We start from the raw sequence: 14,869 nt of genomic DNA, 5'->3' as shown, positions 1-14,869 counted from the left end.
CCAATGTGGTGGGGCTGGGGTGTTCCTGGATTTGGCCCCCACGCCCAGGCACCTGGGCAAAAGGCAGAACAGTTGCAGGGCACGGGGTGGGGGTGGGGGCTAGGGGTAAGGTGGGGACTGGACCTCGCCCACCCACCACAGGTGTCCAGGGGTGCAGGACAACAGGTCTCTCTGGCCCTCCTAAGTGGTCCCAGCTTCTCTGGCTGGGCCCACTGAGCGGCGCGGCCCCTAATCGGCCACCCTCTCCTCTTTCCTCCTCAGTCCCCTGAAGATGGCCGCGGGGCACAGTGACGTTGGTTTTCAGTTGCCGGCACAGCTTCATTTAGCCAGTCTCCAGCTTCCAAACCCGTCCTTACTGCCCCCTGGTGGACCGCTTTGGGCAGGGATCCTCCAGTCTGATGCAGAAATGATCCCGTCTCGAAGCGTAATACTTCCCCCTGCTGACTGTGTCTGGAAGCGGCCACACATCTACACTGATGGCTTTAATCTGGGGATACTTGAGGAGCCCCCTTAGGCCCCAAATCCTGGATGGCAACCCCCTAGGTAATGCAACTGCAGGCTTCGTGGCATTCTTTTGCCATGCCATCTCTCCCTGATTCTCTCTTCCCACATTCACAGGATAGGGCATAGGGCAGCCAGGCCACTGCCTAAACACATGCCCCCAGGAAAGGAACGCCAGTTTCCCCCACCCCTTCTGGCTGGCATCCCTGTTTCTACAACGATCCTTTTGGCTCTCCCTCAACACTTGGCTTCAATGAGGTATGAGAAGTGAGGAGGCATGAGCCAAATGGTGGAGGCTTTCCAGGCTGTGGTGAGGAATGTGGGTATTGTCCCAAGACAGTGGGAAATTTAGAGGGATTAGCTGTGAATGTCATGACCCGTTTGTGTTTTAGAAATAGAGGAGAAATGAGCACTCCCAAACATTGCTAAGAGGATTGAAAATGGGCACGATTTCTGTAGAAGGAAAATTTGCATTATCTTTCAAAATGACTAACGAACCTATCTTCAATCCAGAAATTCTAGGATTTTAATCTACAGATAGACTTGCATAAGTGGGAAATGTCTTATGTTAAAAGCTATTTGTTGCAGTGTTGATCACAAGATGTTCATCACTGCAGGAATTATTAATAAATTATGATACTTCCCTTCAAAGGAATATTCTGCAGTCATTAAAGAAAGCTGAGAAAGCCATGTATCAATATGCAATGATATCTAAAACATTTTGTTGAGTGAGAAAAGCACGGTTAATAACAGTGGATGTAGTGTGCTACCAGAAATATAAAGAGCTAGGAAGACAAAAATTCATTTCTACTAAACTCTGAAGGATCATCACAGTTTCAAACTCCCTTGGGGTTGACTGAGGCCTCTGCTAAGACTGCATTATACACCAATTTTCTCTCCAATGCTGCTTCCTTCCCTTCCATAGGTGCTGATCCCAAGAGTGTTCTGCCAATGGATGTTAACTTCCATCTCAGGATGTACTTCCAGAAGAACCCAACCTCTGACAGCATAAATTTCATTTTGTAGAAGTCACCAGTATCTCAAAGTGGTTATACTATTTTCTTCTCCCACCAGAAGTAAATAAGAGTTCTAGTTGCCTGACAATTTTGTCAATATGGATGTGTACTCATTTTAGTTTTAAAGTGCATTTCCATGATGATTAATGATAGCAAGCACCTTCTTGTGTGCTTTTTGAACATTTTGTGAAATGCTTGAATACAAATACAATATGAAGAGTGGAGCAAGATGACTCTGGCTGGTGTGTGAAGGGGGCAAGAGTGAAAACGGGGCAGGGAGAAGAGGATGGATTGGAATATACTTTGGAGGTGGACCCCATTAGATGGCTGATGGAGTGGATATGCAGAGTAAGAGAAAGAAGAGAAAGCAAGGCAAACTTCTACATGAATTGTGGTACCTCTTGAAGATCTGGGGAAAGATCTAGGGGGACCATGACATTAGTGTAGCAGTAGAAGTCATTTTGAAGGAAAGGAAGGATTGGGAGAGCCTGAAAGGGCAGGAAAGGCATTATGGGCAGGGGAGCAGAATATATCAAGAAGAAACCTGAACAGAGCTATAGTAATCAAAATGGTGCGGCACTGGCCTAAGGACAGGCATATGGACCAATGGAAAGGAATAAGGAGCCCAGAAATAAACCCTCATATTTATGGTTAATTGATTTTCAATTGATACATGGTACCAAGACCTATGGGTGCTTTTCTATGGGGAAAAGATAATCTTTTCAATAAATGGTGGTACAAAGCTGGATGGATACCCACATGCAAAAGAATGAAGTTGACTCCTTACTTGTTCAAAAAACCATACAAAAATTAACTCAAAATGTATCAGAAACCTAAGAGCATAAAACTCTTAGAAGAAAACATGGGGGAAAATCTTCATGACATTGGATTTGGCAATGATTTCTTAGTTATGACACCAAAAGCATAGTCAGTAAAAGAAACAAATACACTGAGCATAATCAAAATTAAAAATTTTGTACATCAAAGGACTCTATGAACAGAGTGAAAAGACAACCCAGAGGATGGGACAAATGTTTGTAAATCACATATCTGATAAGGGTATGGTATCTAGAATAGATGAAGAACTTTTATAGTTCAACAATAAAAAGACAACCCAATTAAAAAATTGGGCAAATGATTCAAATTTCTCTAAAGATCTACAAATGACCAATAAGCACACACTTAACATCACTAATTACCTGGGAAATGCAAATCAAAACCAGATTGAGATGCCACTTCATACTCAGTAGAATGGCTGTAATAAAAAAGAAAAATCACAACGTTAGCTAGGACATGGAAAAGCTATAACCCTCATAGACTGCTAAGGAGAATGTAAGATCGTGAAGCCACTGTGGAAAAACATTGGCAGTTCTTCAAAAAGTTATACATAAAATTGCCCTATATGAATTACCATATAATAAGAGTTACTTTATCAGCAATTCTAATCTTAGTACATACCCAAGATAATTGAGAGTAGGTTTTCAAACAAAAACTTAATGCAAGGTGTTCAGAGCAGAATGAATGGACAGACAAAAAGTGGTATATACACTCAGTGAAGTATTCAGCTATAAAAAGAATGAAGTACTTGAAAACATTATGCTTATTGAAAAGGAACCAATCTGAAAGGAGTGCAGATTGTACGATTCCATTTATTTATTTATTTTTAATTGTTCATTAAAGTATGATTCATATACACTCTTATGAAGGTTTCACATGAAAAAACAATGTGGTTACTACATTTACCTATGTTATCAAGTCCCCACCCATACCCCAGTGCAGTCACTGTCCATCAGGGCAGCAAGATGCCACAGATCCACTATGTGCCTTCTCTGTGCTACACTGTCTCCCCATGATCCCCCACACCATGTGTACTAAACATAATACCCCTCAATCCCCTTCTCCCTCCCTCCCCACATGCCCTCCCACACCCCTCCCCTTTGGTAATCACTAGTTCATTCTTGGAGTCTCTGAGTCTGCTGCTATTTTGTTCCTTCCGTTTTGCTTCATTGTTATACTCCACAAGTGAGGGAAATCATTTGGTATTTGTCTTTCTCTGCCTGGCTTATTTCATTGAGCATAATGTCCTCCAGCTCCATCCATGTTGTTGCAAATGGTAGGATTTGTTTCTTTCTTATGGCTGAATAGTATTCCATTGTGTATATGTACCACATCTTCTTTATCCATTCATCTACTGATGGACACTAGGTTGCTTCCATATCTTAGCTATTGTAAAAAGTGCTGCGATAAACACAGGGGTGCATATGTCTTTTTGACTCTAAGAAGTTGTGTTCTTTGGGTAAATTCCAAGGAGTGGGATTCCTAGGCCAAATGGTATTTTTATTTTTAGTTTTTTGAGGAACCTCCATATTGCTTTCCACAATGGTTGAACTAGGCTTACATTCCCACCAGTAGTGTAGGAGGGTTCCTCTTTCTCCACAGCCCCACCAGCATTTGTTGTTCTTAGTCTTTTCAATGCTGGTCATCCTTACTGGTGTGAGGTGATATCTCATTGTGGTTTTAATTTGCATTTCTCTGATGATCAGTGATGTGGAGCATCTTTTCATGTGTCTGTTGGCCACCTGAATTTCTTCTTTGGAGAACTGTCTCTTCATATCCTCTGCCCATTTGTTAATCGGGTTATTTACTTTTTGGGTGTTGAGGTGTGTAACTTCTTTATATATTTTGGATGTTAACCCCTTGTTGGATATGTCATTTAAAAATATATTTTCCCATAATGTAGGATGACTTTTTGTTCTGTTGATGGAGTCCTTTGCCATACAGAAACTTTTTAGTTTGATGTAGTCCCATGAGTTCATTTTTGCTTTTGTTTCCCTTGCTTGAGGAGATGTGTTCAAGAAGAAGTTGCTCATGCTTATATTCAGGAGATGTTTGCCTATGTTGTCTTCTAAGAGTTCTATGGTTTCATGACTTACATTCAAGTCTTTAATCCATTTCAAGTTTACTTTTGTGTATGGGGTTAAACAATAACCCACTTTCGTTCTCTTGCATATAGCTGTCCAGTTTTGTCAACACCAGCTGTTGAAGAGGCTGTCATTTCCCCATTGTATATCTATGGCTCCTTTATTGTATGTTAATTGACCATATATGGTTGGGTTTATATTAGGGCTCTCTAATCTGTTCCATTGTTCTATGGGTCTGTTCTTGTGCCAGTACCAAATTGTCTTGATTACTGTGGCTTTGTAGTAGAGCTTGAAGTTGGGGAGCGTAATGCCCCCAGCTTTATTCTTCCTTCTCAGAATTGCTTTGGCTATTTGAGGTCTTTTGTGGTTCCATATGAATTTTAGAATGATTTTCTCTAGTTGTACGATTCCATTTATATGAAATGTCCACAGAACAACAAATCCACAGAGACAGAAAACACTGTTGCCAAGGGTGTGGGAAGAAAAAATCGAGGATTAGTGCCAATGGGTATGGTGTCTTTTGGGGGTGATAAAAATGTTCTAGAATTAGTGGTGATGGTTGCATAACTTCGAATATACTAAGAACTATTGAACTTCACACTTAAAAGTGGCAAATTTTATGGTAAGTGAATTATATCAATAAAAAGTTGCACAAATACAAATTTACAAAGTTTACTTAAAATTTTTTAAAAATTGCATTACAAGAAACTTTCTTCAAATTTATCAAAATTGATTGAAAGTAATTTATAAATTACAGAAACCTGATAGAATTGTATACCCCAGAGAACTATTTTAGTGTGTAAATTTAAACATAAATTTTAAATATGAAGAAGTTTCAAGTTCCTTGAGGGTAGACCCCACATATCTGAATTAAACTCCTACCTCCCATAGAGTCTAGTATGCTGCATTATGCTTAGTAGCTGTGTATTAAAGTAAATGACAATTACATCAAAATTATTTTCTTTGGGCAAACATTAGCACCTTTAGGGCAATTACTCTTGCAGCTAAGAGTCAAACTTCCTTCACCATTTATTGCCTAGAGTGTGTGATGGGGCAGTGGGGTGTGTGTGAAAGGGTGGGGGTGCATCTGCTTTTGAATCAAATACCTGAATTTAAGGGGATAATAAGATTTACTTCCCAAATTGGAGTAACAAGGTAATATTTGTGGAAGTGTTTTATAACTGTACGGTTCAAAGATAACTTGCTGTAATAACTCCCCACCCCTGTGGGTCCCTTCCCAGGACCAACAGCCAATCCAGACTCTACATTACAGAGGACTTACATCTGCCCCTGCTACGTTCCCTCTGGGCTGTCCTCATTTTGGCCTCCGTTGTCCCCAGGAGTTTCCCAAGTGGCTCCCTGCCTCTGGCAGGGGACGCAGGAAAGATACAGATGTGGGAGTCAAATAGATATGGGGTTGAATCCTGGTTTTGCCACTTATCCGCGGGGGACCTGACTTAATCCTTTTAGCTTTAAGGTTCTCAGCTGTAAAACGGGTACAATAAAGCTCTCCTTAAAACATTGTAAGTAATCTATGTCAGACGCACGGCAAAGCAAGTGACCAATAAATCAGAGATATTATTACTGACCCCCGCACTGGTGCCAGACCAATTTCTCCCTAAAACAGATAGGGCTCAAAACCCATCCGTGGTCACGGGCCGGAAGTGAAGTACAAACTCCTCACTTCTGGGAAATACGGAATTAAAGGTGAAACCTGAGACTGCCTGTTATACAGGGATGGCAAAGACACCAAAACTGGCTGGAAGGATACAAAGACGCAATGCTGCTGGGGAAATGATAGCGGTCAACCAGACCCTGCAGGGAGACAGTCAGACCTTGGAGAAAAAAACAAAATAGGAGAGAAACGCAAGCAGAAGAATAGCATGCTTTACATTCGTCGGCGACTGGAGGGAGGAAAGTTCAGAACACAGGGAATCTGGAAAAATGAACCCAAGGGAATACCTGCCGGTTGCCCTGGCAACAGACTCCTCCCCCCCCAACGCCCCCGGGCGGGGAGAGGTACCGGAGTGGACAGGTCCCCTGAGACGTCCAAGCGCCCTGGTCGGGGGAGCGGGGCGCTGTGGGGCAGAGGAATCAGCGAGCTTCCATCCAGCCCTGTTTCCTAGAGTCTGGTTTCCGGCACCTTTTCAGCCCCTCTGGGCCTGTAAAATAGGCCTAATAAGTCCCCTTAAGACTGTACTTACTCAGACTCAACTGATTTTAACTGATTTTATGGTTCCTTGAATGGCCTCCCTGGAGAGTGGAATTGGGGGCGGGGAGAAGGGAGGGTCCGCAGCCACACATGCTTATTAAACGCAAAGAGAAAGTTTATATGAAATCAGCAGATACAAATTTGGATACAGGAAGGCACATGGAAAATGTTTCTCAAATATTAACTTTCCCACCCAAATCGCAAATTCCTCCCCTTGAGGCACACCCTCATTTCTCTTAAGTAGAAATCAGTCACTGGGATGTAAAAGAACAGAACAGGGAATATAGTCAATAATACTGTAATATCTTTGTATGGTAACAGTTGCTAACTACACTTATTGTGGAGCATCTCCTAAGGTATATAATTGTTAAATCACTATGCTGTACACATGAAACCAATATAATATTGTATATCAACTATACCTCAATAAAAAAAAATTTAAAGAGAGAAGACAATCCCTCCCTCCCCTGGAATTGGATACCTACTTCATCCTCCGAAGAAACAAACATGTTTCTTCCTCATGTTTCTCTCTGTGTGCCGGGAGTTTAATGGCATTACACTCCTGGCCTTCCTCTGTCTATTCACTTAACTCTGTTTTAGAGAAGTTGTAATAACTTATTTGCCTGGAAAGTTTGGAAGGAGAACCCAGCCCCCTGACCCCAAGACCTCCCACTTTGCTTGAGAGCCAGTTCCTGTCTGGGGAGTGTGCTCTCTGCTCCTCTAGGAACAGGTTCCTCCCATAGGTCGGCTCCCTCCTTTCAGCAAAGCAGCAACTGGGCAGTAAGGTTGTAAATTCAGGGCTTTTATATCAGCAATCCCATTTTGGCTCTCAGGCCAAGCTGCCGTCCATTCTAGATTACATTAACAATAAAGGAGCCATTTTGATTGTCCATGTGTTGGCTCCTAGTTCAGAACACAGGGGATAAAGAGGGTTCTGTTTGCTGGCCCAGGGTGAGATTGTGTTACTGTTGCAGATATTCAGTTCTTCCCCCACGAATTTCAGACTTATCCTTTATTTAATATGGCTAATGGACCTGTGAGTAGAAGGGATAAGTGCCACTTCCCAGAAATCCTAAGAGCCAATGCATGCTTCCACCATCACTCTTTGCCCTTTTTCTCTGCCATGAAACCTGGCTTGTTCCAGATATGAGCCGATTTGCCAGCCTGAGACACGTGTGCATAGCTGGGGCTGACCCCAGAATAACATATAAAATGAGCAAGAAGTAAACCTTTACTTTTTTTTGGTAAGCTGCTGAGATTTGCAGGTAGTTATTATGGCATAATAGTGAATACTGACCTATAGAAAAACTGATACCTGGAAGTACGAAAATCTAAAATAAGTAGCACTGCCTTTGGGTCCAGATGGTGGGCCAATACTGTCATTGGAGGTTGGACAAGTGGCAGTCCAGGCTGTGCAATGGTGAGACCTTTGTCAAAATCATCCACTGACACAACTTGGAGGGAAAATAACTTAGCTAATGAATTTTTGGCTTTGAATAAAGAAATGGGAAAATTGAATTTTGGTACCATGAATTGGTTTCTATTGGTTGCATTTGACAAATATTCATGAGGCCAACTAAGTTTTTGAGTAAATGGTAGCACCAAGAGAGGCATTAATTTGAAGTAAAGGAAACAGACTATTTCAATACTTGACATAATCCTTGGATCCGCCAACATTCTACAGGCAGGAAGCAAGCTGAGGAAGCTGGTCCACCTTCATATGGTCCAATGTCCACTTCAGATATGGCCACTGGACATAATGGTGTAGATAGAACCTTCTGAAAAGTGGGCCCAACAGCCACATGGTGTCACTTCTAGAGACAGAACCAAGATCCAGTCAAATAATTTCCCTCAATCCCAAGTAGGGAACTTTTAGAAAGTATGCCCATGGGAATGTAAGAATATATGATAATTGCTTTATTAATATATGACATAATATTAAATTAAAGAAGCATCTTCTCTGGGCAAAAAATAGCAACTTTAGGCCAAGTATTCTTGCATTCCCGTGGCCCAGTGCTGACAAGAGGTTCATATTTCTCAGTGATTGACATGACTTCAGTGACAGTGAGCATACACTGACCTGGAGAGTCAATTTCAGAGATGTTGCCAGCTGCCACACTTGTCAACGTGCCTAATATCTTCCAGAGAAATGCACCCCCCTAGCCTGGTGGCCCCCAACCACAACTTCTACATAGTTTTAAAATTCATTTTATCATTAATCTACACAATTACATGAAGAATATTATGGTTACTAGACTCCCCTCTTCACCAAGTCCCCCCCACAAACCCCATTACAGTCACTGTCCATCAGCGTAGTAAGATGTTGTAGATTCTCTACTTGTCTTCTCTGTGTTACACAGCCCTCCTCATGCCCCCCTACACACATTATACATGCTAATCGTAACGCCCCCTTTCTTTTTCCCTGCCCTTATCACTCACTTCCCACCCCTCCTGCCCAGTCCCTTTCCCTTTAGTAACCGTTAGTCCATTCTTGGGTTCTGTGATTCTGCTGCTGTTTTGTTCCTTCAGTTTTTCTTTGTTCTTATACTCCACATATGAGTGAAATCATTTGGTATTTGTCTTTCTCTGCCTGGCTTATTTCACTCAGCATAATACCCTCTAGCTCTATCCATGTTGTTGCAAATGGTAGGATTTGTTCTCTTCTTATGGCTGAATAATATTCCATTGCATATATGTACCACATCTTCTTTATCCATTCATCTATTGATGGACACTTAGGTTGCTTCCATTTCTTGGCTATTGTAAATAGTGCTGTGATAAACATAAGGGTGCATCTGTCTTTTTCAAACTGGAGAGCTTCATTCTTAGGGTAAATTCCTAGAAGTGGAATTCCTGGGTCAAATGGTATTTCTATTTTGAGCTTTTTGAGGAACCTCCATACTGCTTTCCACAATGGTTGAACTAATTTGCATTCCCACCACCAGTGTAGAAGGGTTTCCCTTTCTCTGCAACCTCGCCAACATTTGTTGTTGTTTGTCTTTTGGATGGCAGCCATCCTTACTGGTGTGAGGTAATATCTCATTGTGGTTTTAATTTGCATTTCTCTGATGACAAGCGATGTGGAGCATCTTTTCATGTGTCTGTTGGCCATCTGAATTTCTTCTTTGGAGAACTGCCTGTTCAGCTCCTCTGCCCATTTTTTAATTGGATTATTTGCTTTTTGTTTGTTGAGGTGCATGAGCTCTTGATTTATTTTGGATGTCAACCCTTTATCGGATCTGTCCTTTATGAATATATTCTCCCATACTGTAGGGTACCTTTTTGTTCTATTGATGGTGTCCTTTGCTGTACAGAGGCTTTTCAGCTTGATATAGTCCCGCTTGTTCATTTTTGCTTTTGTTTCCCTTGCCTGGGGAGATATGCTCATGAAGAAGTCGCTCATGTTCACGTCCAAGAGATTTTTGCCTGTTTTTTTCTAAGAGTTTTATGGTTTCATGACTTACATTCAGGTCTTTGATCCATTTCAAATTTACTTTTGTGTATGGGGTTAGACAGTGATCCAGTTTCATTCTCTTACATGTAGCTGTCCAGTTTTGCCAGCATCATCTGCTGAAGAGACTGCCATTTCTCCATTGTATGTCCATGGCTCCTTTATTGTATATTAATTGAACAATTATGTTTGGGTTAATGTCTGGAGTCTCTATTCTGTTCCACTGGTCTGTGGGTCTGTTCTTGTGCCAGTACCAAACTGTCTTGATTACTGTGGCTTTGTAGAAGAGCTTGAAGTTGGGGAGCGAGATCCCCCCACTTTATTCTTCCTTCTCAGGAGTGCTTTGGCCATTCAGGGTCTTTGGTGGTTCCATATGAATTTTTGAACTATTTGTTCTAGTTTGTTGAAGAATGTCACTGGTAATTTGATAGGGATTGCATCAAATATGTATATTGCTTTGGGCAGGATGGCCATTTTGACGATATTAATTCTTCCTAGCCAAGAGCATAGGATGAGTTTCCATTTGTTAGTGTCCTCTTTAATTTCTCTTAAGAGTGTCTTATAGTTTTCAGGGTATAGGTCTTTCACTTCCTTGGTAAGGTTTATTCCTAGGTATTTTATTCTTTTTGATGCAATTGTGAATGGAATTGTTTTCCTGATTTCTCTTTCTTTTAGTTCATTGTTAGTGTATAGGAAAGCCACAGATTTCTGTGTGTTAATTTTGTATCCTGCAACTTTGCTGTATTCCAATATCAGTTCTAGTAGTTTTGGAGTGGAGTCTTTAGGGTTTTTAATGTACAATATCATGTCATATGCAAATAGTGACAGTTTAACTTCTTCTTTACCAATCTGGATTCCTTGTATTTCTTTGTTTTGTCTAATTGCCATGGCTAGGACCTCCAGTACTATGTTGAATAACAGTGGGGAGAGTGAGTATCCCTGTCTTGTTCCTGATCTCAGAGGAAAAGCTTTCAGCTTCTCTCTGTTCAGTATGATGTTGGCTGTGGGTTTATCATATATGGCCTTTATTATGTTGAGGTACTTGTCCTCTATACCCATTTTGTTGAGAGTTTTTATCATGAATGGATGTTGAATTTTGTCGAATGCTTTTTCAGCATCTATGGAGATGATCATGTGGTTTTTGTCCTTCTTTTTGTTAATGTGGTGGATGATGTTGATGGATTTTCGAATGTTGTACCATCCTTCCATCCCTGGGATGAATTCCACTTGGTCGTGGCATATGATCCTTTTGATGTATTTTTGAATTCGATTTGCTAATATTTTGTTGAGTATATTTGCATCTATGTTCATCAGGAAATATTGGTCTGTAATTTTCTTTTTGGGTGGTGTCTTTGCCTGGTTTTGGTATTAGGGTTATGTTGGTTTCATAGAATGAGTTTGGGAGTATTCCCTCCTCTTCTATTTTTTGGAAAACTTTAAGGAGAATGGGTATTATGTCTTCTCTGTATGTCTGATAAAATTCCGAGGTAAATCCATCTGGCCCGGGGATTTTGTTCTTGGGTAGTATTTTGATTGCCGCTTTAATTTCTTTGCTGGTAATTGGTTTGTTTAGATTTTGTGTTTCTTCCTTGGTCAGTCTTGGAAGGTTGTATTTCTCTAGGAAGTTGTCCATTTCTTCTAGGTTTTCCAGCTTCTTAGCATATAGGTTTTCATAGTAGTCTCTAATAATTCTTTGTATTTCTGTTGGGTCCGTCATGATGTTTCCTTTCTCGTTTCTGATTCTGTTGATGTGTGTTGATTCTCTTTTCCTCTTAATAAGTCTGGCTAGAGGCTTATCTATTTTGTTTATTTTCTCAAAGAACCAGCTCTTGGTTTCATTGATTTTTTTCTATTGTTTTATTCTTCTCAATTTTGTTTATTTCTTCTCTGATCTTTATTATGTCCCTCCTTCTGCTGACCATAGGCCTCATTTGTTCTTCTTTTTCCAATTCCAATAATTGTGACATTAGACCATTCATTTGGGATTGTTCTTCCTTCTTTACATATGCCTGGATTGCTATATACTTTCCTCTTAAGACTGCTTTTGCTGTATCCCACAGTAGTTGGGGCTTTGTGTTGATGTTGTCTTTTGTTTCCATACATTGCTGCATCTCCATTTTAATTTAGTCATTGATCCATTGACTATTTAGAAGTGTGTTGTTAAGCCTCCATGTGTTTGTGAGCCTTTTTGCTTTCTTGGTACAATTTATTTCTAGTTTTATACCTTTGTGGTATGAAAGGTTGGTTGGTAGAATTTCAATCTTTTAGAATTTACTGAGGCTCTTTTTGTGGCCTAGTATGTGGTCTATTCTGAAGAATGTTCCATGTGCACTTGAGAAGAATGTGTATCCTGTTGCTTTTGGGTGTAGGGTTCTATAGATGTCTATTAGGTCCATCTGTTCTAGTGTGTTGTTCAGTGCCTCTGTGTCCTTACTTATTTTCTGTCTGGTGGATCTGTCCTTTGGAGTGAATGGTGTGTTGAAGTCTCCTAGAATGAATGCATTGCATTCTATTTCCTCCTTTAGTTCTGTTAGTATTTGTTTCACATATGCTGGTGCTCCTGTGTTGGGTGCATATATGTTTATAATGGTTATATCCTCTTGTTGGACTGAGCCCTTTATCATTATGTAATGTCCTTCTTTATTTCTTGTTACTTTCTTTGTTTTGAAGTCTATTTGTCTGATACTAGTACTGCAACACCTGCTTTTTTCTCCCTATTGTTTGCATGAAATATCTTTTTCCATCCCTTGAGTTTTAGTCTGTGCATGTCTTTGGGTTTGAGGTGTGTCTCTTGTAAGCAGCATATAGATGGGTCTTGTTTTTTTTATCCATTCAGTGACTCTGTGTCTTTTGATTGGTGCCTTCAGTCCATTTACATTTAGGGTGATTATCGATAGGTATGTACTTATTGCCATTGCAGGCTTTAGATTTGTGGTTACCAAAGGTTCCAGGTTACTTTCCTTACTATCTAAGAGTCTAACTTAAGTCACTTAGTATGCTGTTACAAACACAATCTAAAGGTTCTTTTCTATTTCTCCTCCTTTTTCTTCCTCCTCCATTATATATTAAGTATCAAATTCTGTACTTTTTGTCTATCCCTTGATAGACTTTGGGGATAGTCAATTTAATTTTGCATTTGCCTCGCAATCAGCTGTGCCAACCTCCCTACTGTGGTTTTACTACCTCTGGTGACAGGTATCCGACCGTAGGAACACTTCCATCTATAGCAGTCCCTCCAAAATAGACTGCAGAGATGGTTTCTGGGAGGTAAATTCTCTCATCTTTTGCTTATCTGAAAATTGTTTAATCCCTCCTTCAAATTTAAATGATAATCTTGCCGGATAAAGTAATCTTGGTTCCAGGCCCTTCTGCTTCATTGCATTAAATACATCATGCCACTCCCTTCTGGCCTGTAAGGTTTCTGCTGAGAAGTCTGATGTTAGCCTGATGGGCTTTCCTTTGTATGTGATCATATTTCTGTCTCTGGCTGCTTTTAACAGTCTGCCCTTATTCTTGATCTTTCCCATTTTAATTACTATGTGTCTTGGTGTTATCTTCCTTGGGTCCCTTGTGTCGGGAGAGCTGTGGATCTCCATGGCCTGAGACACTATAACCTTCCCCAGATTGGGGAAGTTTTCAGCAACTATCTCCTCAAAGACACTTTCTATCCCTTTCTCTCTCTCTTCTTCTTCTGGTATCCTTATAATGCGAATATTGTTCTGCTTGGATTGGTCACACAGTTCTCTCAATATTCTTTCATTCTTAGAGATGCTTTTTTCTCTCGGTGCCTCAGCTTCTTTGTATTCCTCTTCTCTAGATTCTATTTCATTTATTGTCTCCTCCACCATATCCAACCTGCTTTTAATACCCTCCATCGTGCTCTTGAACGACTGGATCTCCGACCTGAATTCATTCCTGAGTTCTTGGATGTCTTCCTGTACCTCCATTAGAATGTTGATGATTTTTATTTTGAACTCCCTTTCAGGAAGAGTCACAAAGTCCATATCATTTAAATCTTTCTTGGGAGTTGTATTAATAATTTTACTCTGGACAAGGTTCCTTTGGCATTTCATGTTTGTATATGGCGTCCTCTAGTGTCCAGAAGCTCTACTCTTGAGCCGCTCAGCCCCTGAAGCAATGTCGGGGGTCGCAGGGGAACGGTACTGGTGCCTCAGGGGAGGAAGAGCTGTTCCCCGCCTCCTTGCTGCTGTGCCTGTGTCCACTGCCTGAGCCAGTGGGCCAGGCACACAGATACAAGTTTTTGTCCCAGAGCAGCTGGATATGGATCCCTGCTTTCCACAAGCAGCCAGAATCCCAGTCTCCCCAGGAACTCTGCCTGTATTAACTTTCCAACCCGGTAGTCATGCGAGTCTCATGAAAGCACCATGAAATGTAGGTTTGCGCTCCCGGCGCAGCTCTCCGGAGCTAGGTATTCAGCAGTCCCAAGCCTTCCACTTTCTCCCTGCTCCATTTCTCTTCCTCCCGCTGGTGAGCTGGGGTGGGGGAAGGGCTAGGGTCCCGCGGAGCCACAGCTCTGGTACGTTACCCCATTCAGTGAGGTCTGCTCTTTTCTCCAGGTGTGTGCAGTCTGATGAGTCCTCTTTCCTGTTGCTCTCTCAGGATTAGTTGCACCAACTATATTTTCTAATTGTATCCAGTTTTAGGAGGAAGCCTCTGTCTCTCCTCTCATGTCGCCATCTTTAATCCTCATCCTTCTACATATTTGACCCAACTTCCTCTGCCTCCTTCCCAGCTGCTGCTGAATTCC

The sequence above is a fragment of the Manis pentadactyla genome, chromosome 10, assembly GCF_030020395.1.
Source record: "Manis pentadactyla isolate mManPen7 chromosome 10, mManPen7.hap1, whole genome shotgun sequence".
Lineage (NCBI taxonomy): Eukaryota > Metazoa > Chordata > Mammalia > Pholidota > Manidae > Manis > Manis pentadactyla.
This window is presented reverse-complemented; position numbering follows the sequence as displayed.